Source organism: Oncorhynchus keta, chromosome 11 (genome assembly GCF_023373465.1).
Source record: "Oncorhynchus keta strain PuntledgeMale-10-30-2019 chromosome 11, Oket_V2, whole genome shotgun sequence".
NCBI lineage: Eukaryota > Metazoa > Chordata > Actinopteri > Salmoniformes > Salmonidae > Oncorhynchus > Oncorhynchus keta.
In genome coordinates this window covers 37,726,146-37,740,579 of record NC_068431.1, presented here as the reverse complement: position 1 = coordinate 37,740,579, position 14,434 = coordinate 37,726,146, and the positions used below count along the sequence as shown (strand labels likewise).

The 14,434-nt window shown below is 42.1% G+C and overlaps 1 long non-coding RNA gene across 1 annotated transcript; it reads right to left on the bottom strand.

Annotated features, from left to right (window-relative positions):
* Positions 1 to 5,161: 5,161 nt before the first annotated feature.
* On the bottom strand, positions 5,162 to 12,096 carry LOC118390728 (uncharacterized). The gene is made up of 8 exons (XR_004826986.2): positions 11,413 to 12,096; positions 10,943 to 11,107; positions 9,099 to 9,266; positions 8,393 to 8,499; positions 7,873 to 7,980; positions 7,181 to 7,323; positions 5,804 to 5,900; positions 5,162 to 5,392 (listed from the first exon to the last, which is right to left on the bottom strand). It is a non-coding gene; the product is annotated as an uncharacterized LOC118390728 (long non-coding RNA).
* Between the last annotated feature and the right edge of the window lie 2,338 nt (positions 12,097 to 14,434).

Below are 14,434 nucleotides of genomic sequence, written 5' to 3'. Positions count from 1 at the left end.
TGACAAAACAGAAAGACCATGAGGACCAACCTCATTACAGCTTCTCTACCTACAGTGCTGTATACAGCTACTGCAGACCTGGGTCATATATGCCTTTCTGCCATTTCAACCAGCCTTGAATTCTCTACTTATCCATAATTACCACAATGTAATCTGTTTGATTGTTATGACCACTAAACAAAAATATAAACACAACATGTAAAGTGTTGTTCCCATGTTTCATCATCTGAAATAAAAGATCCCATAAATGTTCCATATGCACATATGTATGTTTACATCCCTGTTAGTGAGCATTTTTCCTTTGCCAAGATAATCCATCCACCTGACAGGTGTGGCATGTCAAGAAGCTGATTAAACAGCATGATCATTACACAGGGGCACAGCGTGCTGGGGACAATAAAAGGCCACTCTAAAATGTGCAGTTTTGCCATGTAACACAATGCCACAGATGTCTCAAGTTGAGGGAGCATGCAATTGGATTGCTGAACTGCAGGAATGTCCACCAGAGCTGTTACCAGATAATCAAATGTTAATTTCTCTACCATAAGCCGCCTCCAAAGTTGTTTTAGAGAATTTGTCAGTACGTCCAACCGGCTTCACAACCGCAGACCACGTGTATGGTGTCATATGGTTGAGCAATTTGCTGATGTCAAAGCTGTGAACAGAGTACCCCATGGTGGCAATGAGGTTATGGTATAGGCAGGCATAAGTTACGAACAACGAACACAATTGCATTTTATCGATGGCAATGAATGCAGAGTACTGTGATGATATCCTGATGCACATTGTCATAACATTCATCCGCCACCATCACCTCATGTTTCAGCATGATAATGCACGGCCCCATGTCGCAAGGACCTGTACACAATTGCTAGACGCTGAAAATGTCCCAGTTATTCAATGGCCTGCATACTTACCAGACATGTCACCATTGAGCATGTTTGGGATGCTCTGGATCAACGTGTACAACAGCGTGTTCCAGGTCCCGCCAATATCCAGGAATTTCGCACAGCTATTGAAAAGAAGTGGGACAACGTTCAACAGCCTGCTCAACTCTATGCAAAGGAGAGGTTCCGCGCCTCATGAGGCAAATGGTGGTCACAGCAGATACTGACTGGTCTTCTGATCCACATCCCTACCTTTATTTTAAGGTCTGTGAACAACAGATGCATGTCTGTATTCCCTGTCATGTTAAATCCATAGATTAGGGCCTAATTTATTTATTTCAATTGACTGATTTCCTAACATGAACTGTAACTCAGTAAAATCTTAAAAATTGTTGTATTTATATTTTTGTTCAGTATATTTGAAGATGTGGAGACTTGTTGGAAAATGTAGTACATGTAGCTATCTGTACTGTGTTAGAGTATCCTTCTTATCCATGCAAAAGTTAGATTTAATTTTAAAGCCAGTTCAGTACACTGCTGTCATTCCCTAAGGTGATGCCCCAGACTTACTGTATCTATAAATATGGTTACTGGGCTGCATTCCCCCAGTTGCACAGCTATTTTATGCATACTGCTGTACCCCTTAATATGGCCTGCCACAGCACTAAGACATCCACTATGTCCTGGTCCAGCATGGAGCGCTGCTGGTGGTGATCACTGCACTGACTGACTGAATCACATCAGCTTTAGCCTCCGCCTCAGATAGCTAACCCTCCGTGCCTGTTATGTCCCCAGGTCAGCCTGAACATCCATAAACATCCTTGGCCAAGACACTGACATTCTGAACTGTGTTTGCTAGAGATAATATTACAACAAAGGCTTGGAGTTTTTCTCATCAGTTTGTGTGGTAAGTATAACACAAACCAAACAGCCTATTCAAAATACACAGACCAGTACTGAAAAGATGTGGATGTCTGATGGCAATACTCAATCTGAATGACATTATGTAAACTAGATGACATGCTGAAACAGGAAAGTTGGAAATACATAATCGTCTAGAATGTCATTGTATGCTGTATCATTAAGATTTCCCTTTACTGGAACTCAGGGGCCCGAACCATGAAAAACAGCCCGACTATTATTCCTCCTCCACCAAACTTTACAGTTGGTACTACACATTCTGGCAGGTAGTGTTCCCCTGGCATCCACCAAACCCAAATTCGTCTGTCGAACTGCCAGATGGTGACACCAGAGAATGCGTTTCCATTGCTCCAGAGTCCAATGGCGGCGAGATTTACACCACTGCAGACGCTTGGCATTGCATGGTGAACTTAGGCCTGTGTGCGGCTGCTCGGCCAGCAAAACCCATTTCATGAATCTCCCAACGAACAGTTATTGTGCTGATGTCGCTTCTAACAGTTTGGAACTCGGTAGTGAGTGTTGCAACCAAGAACATACCATTTTAAAGCGCTACACGCTTCAGCACTCGGCGGTCCCGTTCTGTGAGATTGTGAGCAGTTTTTGCTCCTAGAAATTTCCACTTCACAATAACACCACTAACAGTTGACTGGAGCAGCTCTAGCAAGGCAGACATTTGAGAAACTGACTTGTTGGAAAGGTGGCATCCTATGTGACGGTGCCATGTTTAAAGTCACTGAGCTCTTAAGTAAGACCATTTTACAGCCAATGTTTGTCTATGGAGATTGAATGGCTGTGTGCCCGATGTTATACAGCTGTCAACAGCAGGTGTGGCTAAAATAGTCAAATCCACAAATTTGAAAGGGCGTCCACATACTTTGTACATAGTGTTTATGTGCCATATGGTCCAAAGACAACAGACAGTTTTAAGTTTAAGATGTTTTCCTTTTCCACTAGATTTGATCATCTTCCTAACTACAAAACAGCACTGAGTGCCATAGCATACACTTTTACCCCCCGGCCCTTGTCTGCCCCTCCTCTCCAACAGATCAGCAGCTGCTTACAGGGAGGCTGCCCAACATCGTTAGGTAAGGATGGTAGGTGACTGAGCCAAGGAGGTCAGCACCTTCCTGCTCGTCTGAATCTCGTATTTTACATATGATTCATTCTGAATTGCTAATAAAAAGGTCTGTGAGCTTATTGACAGCTTTTTAATCGCCTCAATGATTTCATGTCTTGTTTGGCTTGCAATAACCTATACAATTATTCATAAGTTATCTACCACTATGTTGCCTAGCTACTGTGCCACAATACTCTTGCCAAGCTGCTGAAGCAACTGAAACCTACTGAAATGTTTCAGGTAGGTTATGCATGTTTGGTTATGAATAGAGGGATCATTTGTTGCCTTCTGCAGGTTTTTCCATCAGATCATTGTCATCACTGTGCTGACATGAAGATTGCACACTTGGCTATGTGTGGAGAAACGGAGATAGAAGGCTTTAAGTGCTGGTGGGCGAGTTTCCTCTCTCTGCCCAAGTGCTACATGTTATTTCTGTTTCACAAGAAGGCATTTTTATTAAGCCCAATAAAGTAAATGGACTGCTATGGGAATTGTCACATCCTCAGGGAAATGTGCAGTATGAACATGGTACAAGATGTAGAAGCTGACATACAAATAAATATTCTAATTACTCACTGAATCAGTTGCTTTCAGTGCAAAAAACAGCACACTCCCCACAGCCAATAGTAATAGCGGTTCTGTCACTTTGTTTGTTACTGTGCATGTGTCAGTGTAAGTGTAATAACAAATAAAGCCCACTGAAAGACTCACATGACATCATCTGCAATGTCAGCCATCGTTACTGGACAGCAAATGCCCTCTGCCGTTTGAAAATGTTGCTGCAGGTGGAAATAGGAATGAAATCGAAGAGTTGAATCCAGAGTACTTGTGTTTGTTTTGAACTGTTATTTAACCCTTATTTTACCAGTTAGATGACTGAGAACTCATTCTCATTTACAGCAACAACATGGGGAATAGTTACGGGGGAGCGGAGGGGGGGCGCGAATGAGCAATTGGAAGCTGGGGACAAGCCATAAGACTCCCGAACATCTAATAAAATGGCTACCCAAACTATTTGCACGTACGTACATAGTATTTGCCATCATCTAAAGTTGTCCACTCAATTAGATGGATTGGTAGTCCTCTAGAGATATCGGCCTAATCAGAATAGACAGTCCTACATTGATTATAACAGAAATGTTCTTCATTATAGTACTAACATGCAGCGAAAACTATTCATGTCAATCTGTGTACATATACATGACAACACCAATACATAAATTAAAGTAATTACAGTGTCAGTGAGCCGTAGTTAAACATACACTGTGATAACAATAACCTGAGAGAGGGAGGACACTGGAATGAAAAATGGAACCCCTAACTGCATAGGATACACGTTATGTCAGGGCTCTCTGCACCAAACCAAACAATGCTTTAGAGCTGCTGGAGTCTGATGAGGACACTGTTGGGCAGAAAATACATTCAATCAGTCTTGTTGCTGCTTAACAGCCTTCTGGGGGAAAAGATTAATCACCCTGCATTTCCTGCACACACTCAAACTGCCTTTACGCTGGCCAAAATAACCTTGCATCTAGCACGTCACCTACTTACTGATGGTAAAAACTGTAGATAGCTTGGTTATCTTAGCACTTCAACAACAAGAGTTTGTATTGTGCCTCAGACAGATATGCTTGATCGAGCCTCAGCCCCAATTAGTACTGAATAAATGTCATGACACTGTAATGGTGTTCTGTAAAAGGAAAAACAAGAAAAGATGATGGCTAGGGACACAAGCAGGAACTAGGGTTAAACAAAATTAATTAATTCAATTTCTCATCATAATCACGAATGCCTACAAAAACCTGTGTATTTTTATCTTCTGCATTTCAGGTTGTTTCTGGTTGGTCATTAATTTAGCCAGCTACTGCAGCTTCATAATGGATATAGAATTGAACTTAGAAAGGGACATAGCTACTTTCATAACACTAAATTGAACATCTCTTCCAGTTAGACCGGACTTCCATTTACAGTAATGACCAGCCGATGGCAGCTGCTGATTGGCTGTGGATTTTGAGGTCACTTTAAGTAAGAGCCATCTGAACATTTCACAATCTGCTCCTGATTCTCTGGAATGAGTTCTTTGTTGTCATGACCTCTCCATTCCTAATAGAGCACACACACACACACCTCATTTTCATGAAATGCTTCTTAAGTTCTAAGTGCTTTCAAAACAGCACTTCAAAAGACACAATTCAAGTTAAAAATATTACATTATGTCGTCACACAAAACAATACACAGCTTTGTCCAAGAAGATGCTGATTCATGTCTTTATAAACACAACCAATAGCAAGACTACAAAACCATCAGCAGAGGTCAATCTCCTTTCTCCAGTACTACAGTTCAGAGCACTTAGGGTCATAACTCAGCCTGTTATTTAGTCTTCTTCAGTGGAAGGCAGCACGCGGTTTTGATCGAGGCTATCCATTCATTTGATTTTCCTGTCATGCTCCTCCTTGCTGTGAGGCCCTGGGAGAAAACACATTGACTTATCGATTAGACTGAGAGCACAGGCCACATGCCCGCCTACCTTATATGAACTCATCAGTCCGTCAGCTTCTCCCCTGGCCGTAGCCTGCCAGCCAAAGGTGAGGAATGGTATCTCTCACTGGTATAAGCTAGAGGACATTACTTTACTATTCAGCGCTAATTAACAGTAAGAACATTCATGAAATCCTACAAAAGCAAACAAATCAATCCATACCTTCAAAGTGGGAACATTGCTGTTGTGTCAACAGTGTTATTTTATAAAGAGTCTGAGTTACATAAGTATGTAATGGAATGTCATAATAAACAAAGATTTGAAACTTGAAAAGTTCAATTTCAAACGAGAAATGGATTGTTCAAAACTTGCAGTGAAAGCAAAAAAGTTCCCAGTACTTTTTGCAGAAGGTCACTTTTGAGAGTTCTCTTTTGGCTCTGGACTGCCCCACCCCGTCCTCCTCTACATCGTCCTCTGAGCTGAGGACCACTGAGTCTAAAAGGGAACACACAGAACAGTTCAATGGTTATTACTATGTGTCTATAGATATGTTATCTGGAGTCAAATTAGTTTCATCTGTTTTATAAATGTGTGACTTGTTAAGCACATTTTTACTCCTGAACGTTTTTAGGCTTGTCACAACAGGGGTTGAATACTTATCAGTGCCTTCAGAAAGTATTCACACCTCTTGACTTTTCCACATTTTGTTGTGTTAAAGTCTGAATTAAAAATGGATTGAGATGCGTGTTGGCCAGTGACACAACAATACCCCATAATGCCAAAGTGGATATGTTTTTACAAATTAATAAAAACTATAAAGTTGAAATGTCTTGTGTTAATAAGTATTCAATCCCTGTTATGGCAAGCCTAAAAAAGTTCAGGAGTACAAATGTGCATAACAAGTCACATAAGTTGCACGGACTCTGTGTGCAACAGTCTTTAACATGATTTTTGATAGACTACCTCATCTCTGTACCCCACACATACAATTATCTGTAAGTTCCCTCAGTTGAGCGGTGAATATCAAACACAGATTCAACCACAAAGACCAGGGAGGTTTTCCAATACCTTGCAAAGAAATTGGTAGATACATAAAAACAACAGATATTAAATATCCCTTTGAGCATGGTGAAGTTATTAATTACACTTTGGATGGTGTATCAATACAACCAGTCACTACAAAGATCTAGGCATTCTAGATCAGGGATTTCACCATGATGCCAATGGTAACTTTAAAACAGTTAGAGTTTAATGGCTGTGATAGGAGAAAACTAGGAGAAAACTGAGGATGGATCATCAACATTGTATTTACTCCAAAATACTAACCTGAAATGACAGAGTGAAAAGAAAGAAGTCTGTACAGAATAAAATTATTCCAAAACATGCATCCTGTAACTTGACAGAGCTTGAAGAATGGTAAAAATAATGATCCAGGTGTGCAAATCGCGTAGAGACTTGCCCAGAAAGACAGCTTTAAATCGCTGCCAAATTTGATTCTAACATGTATTGACTCAGGGGTGTGAATACTTATGTAAATGAGATATTTCTGTATATTATTTGTAATACATTAGATTTTAAAAACATTTTAACTTTGTCATTGAATGTAGATGGGTGATAAAAACATATTTAATCTATTTTGAATTCAGGCTCTAACACAACAAAATGAGTTCAGGGGTATGAATACTTTGTGAAGGCACACTACTTGTATAACATAATAGGAGAGGGTATTCATATGAAGAGGCAATGTGACAATATGATGTGTAGGTGGAAGTTACCTCCGGTCTGTAGCTTGTCTTTGGCTTTCAGAGTGTTGTTCTTCCCTGAGGGTCTCTGCTGCTGCTGCTCCTCCAAGGCCACAGAAGTCTGCAGGGCTGTGGTCCGAGCGCCCTTACACTCACTCACCAGACCCCTCTCACGCCTGGGGACAGTCGTCAGTTTGATAAAACAATAGCAGAATATTTCTTAACATGGTAAACTTGCAATTAGTCTCACAGGGTCATCCTTCCAAATCTCATCTCGTTGACTCTTTTGCATTTAAATAGCATTCAACCCTAGCATTTGATTGGCTCTGTGTAGAAAATGAAGTTCCCCCTCAGGAGAGAAATGTGTTTGATTTTCATTTTACCTTGTTCTGTCCATCACTCTTTTCCTACCATGTCAGACAAAAAAATGTAATAGCCTATGCAGCTTTATTTATTGTTGTGCAACATCATGAGTAAGCTCTAACAATAGTCTTTCAGCTTGAACATGTGGATTTCTACTGGTGTGGGCATTTAATACTGATTGGTGGTGCGTAACAAATGTTTTAATGAGAAGCAGCACCCTCTGCTGTGCTAACATGGCATAGGTAATTGGCACCTCCCTGTGGCAATGGCAGATGCATCCTGTTTCAACAAAATGGAGGAAAGACATCCTATGAAGGGATGCATGGAGACAATCCCAGAGGCTGTACCCTGTTCCTCCTCACCTCCCAAGCCACCCTCTCCAGGTCCAGCGCAGCTGTTCTGTCCTGCAGGCTGTGCTGGAACACACTAGACTGGTACTTCTCCTTCAGCTCCTGCTCCAGAGACGAGACCTGAAACAAAAGGACACACAATAGACTCATGGATGTTTCGAAAATATTCCTCATCACAATTTGCCGATGAATAGACTGAACATTATTTTATAGTGGGTGGTCATTTGTCTTTTTGAAAAATATATAAAACTCTTAAAGGAACAGACTGTACAATTGTCCTTTTCTCCCCTCAGTTCAATGTCCTTTGAGCGAAGCTCGACCAACAACATGAAGACCTTCTCTCTCCAGCGGTGCAGAACCAGAGTGCCTTCAAGAGGGTCTGACCTAGTCTGTGGACATGACTAAGCCTTTGCGTAACCCTCAGAGCTCTTAGATAGTCATACACATGTGGGAATGGATATTAATAAAATATCTGGCAAAAATAAAGGGGATTTTACATCAGCTATGGCACCGTTAACAATTGATCACGTACCTTCTCAACCCTCATCTCCTCTTGTAGGGCCAATATGTCATTCAGAGTTGAGTCTGACCGTCAAACTCTGTTGTCACCTGCAGAGCCTTCTTCTCCTTATTCAGCTTCTATAGAGGTATTCAGATTAGAATACTGGAGACTACTTATTATATAGTAATATGAATGTATGGTATGAGCATATTTGCATATTAAATCAGCCAAGATAAACCTTGTTCTACAGGCAACACTTTCTCTGCTGGAGGAACAACCAATTTCTCTGCTCAGTTAAAGCACCAACTGTCCTTTTCCTTGTGTTTCCTTAGAGCAGGGGTTACCAAACTTTTTCACTCAAGCCCCCCTTCCAGCATTGGGGAACATCCCACACCCCCTGTGTGTGCCACATCTATTTCTATGGGCACAAGCACTGATCAACAACTGTTCACAACACAGAGAGAAAATGGCAGAGAGAAAATGTTGCAGCTTTAAAACTAATTATCTTCCAATTCGACATACATTTTGCCATGTGTCAAATGTGTATTCATGTGATATTTGATTGACTCCAGCATTACTACAAATTCTATGGGCTAAAAGTAGAAAAAATGTGGAAAAGGACAAGGGGTCTGAATACTTTCTTTAAAATAGTCTTATTGGAATGTTCAATTTATATGCAGCATGTTTGCTCAATTGTTCAGAAAGAAATTCGAACAATTTGAAGAGGTCTTGTTACCTGCGTTTCATGTTGGATTCATCCAGTTGCTTCTTCAGTTTCTGCATTTCCTGCTTGACTTCCTCCCAAGCCTGCAGCCTAGCTGTCTCAGCTTCCCTGCTCAGCCTCTGGGCCTCCTGTCTGCACTTCACTCCTCAGCCTCTCCACCTCCCCAGACTCCCTCTCCAGCTGCATACAACAGACAGAAAACATTGTGTAATACAAAGTCAATGGAGTACATAAAGAGGTTTGAATGGAAACCTGGGAGCAGGGAATTGATATTTAAACAATAAATGGGGTGAGCCTCCTGGGTGGCACAGTGGTCTAAGGAACTGCATCACAGTGCTAGCTGTGCCACCTTAGATTCTGGGTTTGAGCCCAGGCTCTGTCGCAGCCGGCCGCGACCGGGAGGTCGACGCACAATTGGCCCAGTGTCGTCTGGGTTAGGGAGGGTTTGGCCGGCAGGGATATCCTTGTCTCATTGCACACTCGCGACTTGTGTGGCGGGCCGGACGCAGTGCACGCTGACTAGGTCGCCAGGTGTTTCCTCCGACACATTGGTGCGGCTGGCTTTCGGGTTGGATGTGCGTTGTGTCAAGAAGCAGTGCGGCTTGGTTGGGTTGTGTTTCGGAGGACGCATGGCTCTCGACCGTCGCCTCTCCTGAGTCCGTACGGGAGTTGCAGCGATGAGACAAGACTAACTACTACCAATTGGATACCACGAAATTGGGGAGAAAAAAAAGGGTTAAAAAATAAAAAGTATAAATAAATGGGGTGAAGCAGTGATTCACAATGGCAGTCATTGGGGGCTACAAGCATAACTGATGAGGCTTCTACACCATTTTTTTGGACAGTCAATATACAGTTTTGCAATCATACCATTGTTGCTGTTGGTAGGAAAACCTCAACAGTGGCTGCAATCTAGATGCAAACCAACTGAAACTTCCCCCAGTTACTAGCACGGGTGAGCTGGGATGAAAATAAACAAAAACCTAGAGTTCTTGTGAATAACTGTTACCTGGGTGCTGAGGCTCTCTTTTTCCTCTCTCTTTTGAACCAGCTCCCCAGTGACTTGGCTGAGCTCAGTCATACATAACTCCTCCCACATCGCCAACAACACTTTTCACAGTTGGCTGGATGCCCTTTGGGTGGTGGACCATTCTTGATACACACGGAAACTTGTGTGAAAAACCCAGCAGCATTGCAGTTCTTGACACAAATCAGTGTGCCTGGCACCTACTACAGGAGTTGACCTCTTCCGCAGCAACCAGTGATCCGGGTCAACAGCATCAATGTAACAGTTTAGCTTCCGTCCCTCTCCTCGCCCCTACCTGGGCTCGAACCAGGGACCCTCTGCACACATCAACAACTGCCTCCCACGAAGCACCTTTACCCAAAAGCCGCAGACCTTGCAGGGCAAGGGGAACAACTACTTCAAGGTCTCAGAGCGAGTGACGTCACCGATTGAAACACTATTAGTGCACACCCCGCTAACTAGCCATCGCTCATCCATATACTTACATCTAGATATTCTCATTCACCCCTTTAGATTTGTGTGGATAAGGTAGTTGTTGTGGAATTGTTAGATTACATGTTAGATATTACTGCACTGTTGGAACTAGAAGCACAAGCACATTGCAATAATATCTGCTAACCATGTGTATGTGACAAATAAAATGTTATTTGAATGGCACACATACACAATCCATGTCTCAAGGCTTTAAAAAAACCTTCTTTAACCTGTCTCCTCTCCTTCATCTACACTGATTGACATAGATTTCTCAAGTGACATCAATAATGGATCATAGCTTTACCCTGGATTCACCTGGTCAGTCTATATGCCATGATGATAAATCACTGCTCACCTCTCTCTCCAGATCAGAATCCTCTGGTTTGGTGGTGTTGTGGCAGGGGTGACCCATGTTATTGGTGTGGTCCCTCACCCTTTGCAGTCCCTGGTACTGTGATTGAGGCAGACTGGATGCTTGCTGTGAAACGGGACGGGGGCATCAGTGTCCTCTGATTTCCCTCTGAAAAACAATATGCAACACTTAATACGTGAGGATCATTAACTTGCAAAAAGCCCACGACAATACATCTGCAAGATAGGTTCAAGATAATAAATGTTAACATAATAATTCCATGCAGAATGATTATAAAACACATTCATTGGACCATCGCCGTAGCTAAAATTACTGTACAGAAAGTTTGTCATCAAGGTGGGACATTAACACAATCGTGGTGAATTTCAGCTGTCTACTCAGAAAACACGAGTGTTTTACTGTCATTCTATTAACTTAAACGTTTTTCAAATGATCTACAGACACTTTATTACCTGATTTCTCCACCGCTAGTCACTCTTTCAATGCTAATCCTGTAGAATTAGCAACTGTTCAATTAAAGTGTTTCTTTTTCAAACGCTCCTCATGGAATTGTTTAGAAGGGTGTGATTGCGACGCGCAATTCAGGGCGTTCCTGCATGTGCAATTCCCCCCCTTTATACTGCCATTAGTCAATTTTACAGCAAGAACTACGGTACGAGCACTGCTTCCCGAAGTTAACGTTACGGGCCTCTCATCCTCATTGCATCTTTCCATCAGAGAATCGTAAAATGACCTAAGTTCTACAACGAGTTACAAAAGACGACTCTTTCTTTTATCTACCAACATTTTGAACAACACTTTCATGACAATGCCACGCCTGGTTCCCAAATACATTGATTACGTATCTCGCGCAGCAATAGTCGAGTGGATTCGATTAAGTCAGACCTCTCCAGCGAATTGTATTTGTGAAGGATTCTAGAGACAAATTCAGCTACTTTTCAGGCAACCATTGGGGAGTTTTGACACCGAGGGTTTTGATGGCATTTAGCGACTTTTCCTTATCAATTCTGCCGCAAACGAGAGTTGCAGTATATGTAACATAAGTCGCAGCATTGCGCACACACAGGATGGGAAATAGAAGAGGAGGGGGCGATAACGCTACGTTGTGGACCATATTCGTGCTGCAGCAAGGCAAATTGGTGCTGTGACGTCGTCGCGGCAACAGCAGAAACATAGTTGGCAACACTGGTCAGTGAAGTCAGTTGTCATGATGAGCCCTTCCCAGCTAGCTATCTATAGGTGTGACTAGAAACTTCAGAGAGAATTAAAAACTTGTCTGCCGAAATTGGGACTTGGGAGTGTGTTCACAATCATTTCGTTTTTATCGGAGTAGCTCATTTTTTGTTGATTTTACAAACATTTTTAGATGTTAATGCCGTAGTTGTAACCTACATTTTCGGTGAAAATCACTCCAATAGTTGTGCTTTAGATGTCACCCTGGCCTGAAATTGGCTACAATATCTAGCTACTTCCCTCGCCTTACTGCAGCATGAGGGTGCAAAGGACATGTGCACCATGTTCCGACAGTGCAGTAATATCTAACAAGTAATCAAGCAATTTCACAACAACTACCTTATACACACAAGTGTAAAGGGAATATTAAGAATATGTACATATAAATATATGGATGAGAGATGGCCGAGCGGCATAGGCAAGATGCAGTAGATGGTATAGAATACAGTATATACATACTGAGATGAGTAATGTAGGATATGTAAACATTATTAAAGTGGTTTTATTTAAAGTGACTAGTGATACCTTTTATTAAATCCATTTATTACATTTATTAAAGTGGCAAGATATTTGAGTGTATGTTGGCAGCAGCCACTCAATGTGTTTAACAGTCTGATGGCCTTGAGATAGAAGCTGTTTTTCAGTCTCTTGGTCAGTCTCTTGGTCCCAGCTTTGATGCACCTGACCTCGCCTTCTGGATGATAGCGGGTGAACATGCAGTGGCTCGGGTGGTTGTTGTCCTTGATGATCTTTTTGGCCTTCCTGTGACATTGGCTGGAGGGCAGGTAGTTTGCCCCCGGTGATGCGTTGTGCAGACTGCACTACCTTCTGGAGAGCCTTACTATTGTGGGCGGAGCAGTTGCTGTACCAGGTGGTGATACGGTGGGGCGGTGATACAGCCCTACAGGATGCTCTCGATTGTGCATCTGTAAAAGTTTGGGAGTGTCAGCCTCCTGAGGTTGAAGAGGCGCTGCTGCGCCTTCTTCACCACACTGTCGGTGTGGGTGGACCATTTCAATTTGTCCATGATGTGTACACCGAGGAACTTAAAACTTTCCACCTTCTCCACTACTGTCCCATCGATGTGGATGGGGGTGCACCAATGGACATAAATATTACTAGAAAATATTCATATTCAGTTCTGAAATCACAAGTGAAATATATTGAAACACAGTGCTTCTTTGTTAATATGTCATCTCAGATTTTCAAAATATGCTTTACAGCCAAAGCAAGACAAACATTTGTGTGAGTTTATCGATAGCCTGCATAGCATTATGCCTAGCTAGCAGCAGGCAACCTGGTCACGAAAATCAGAAAAGCAATCAAATTAAATTGTTTACCTCACGATTGTCCTGAGAAATAAATTGCAGTCACGACAACGCCGAACAATATTCCAAATTGCTCCATAATTCGACAGAAACATGGCAAACGGCATTCTCAACGTGTTTTTCAAATATCTATTCGATATATATCAACCAGGTGGCTTTTAGTAGGAAAGAAAGAAAGCATTTGTTCACGCACAAAACACTCTGAGAGACTTCAGCTGACCACTGATGCAATGTTGACGTTCAGGCTCATTTTTTAAAAGCCTGAAACTATGTATTGTGACAAGACACATTCTTCAGAAAAAGAATCTGGTTGATATCTCATTCACTGCTCAATAGGGACGCATAGGAATGCAGAGCTTTCTAAATGGTCCCTTCCTGATTGGATTTTTCTCAGGCTTTTAGCCTGCAATACAGTTCTGAAACTCACAGACAATATTTTTTACAGTTTTGGAAACTTTTTAGAGTGTTTTCTACCTAAGCCAATTATATGCATATTCTAGCATCTTGTCCTGCTGTTTCCTGAAAGTCCACGATAAATCTCCTTTGTTTTGTTGACGTTAAGTGCACATTGTTTTTCAGAGGGAAATCAGAGGACACTGATGCCCCGTCCCGTTTCACAGCAAGCATCCAGTCTGCCTCAATCACAGTACCAGGGACTGCAAAGGGTGAGGGACCACACTTTTGTCCAGATGTGATAGGGCAGTGTGCAGTGTGATGGCGATTGCATCGTCAGTGGACCTATTGGGGCGGTAAGCAAATTGGAGTTGGTTAACTGACTTGCCTAGTTAAATAAAGGTCAAAATAAAAAATAAAAACCTTACCCTAACCCTTTAACCTAACTCCTAAAATTAACCCTAACCCCTGGCCAAACAAACATTAGCCAGCTAGCTAACGTTAGCCACCTAGCCACTTA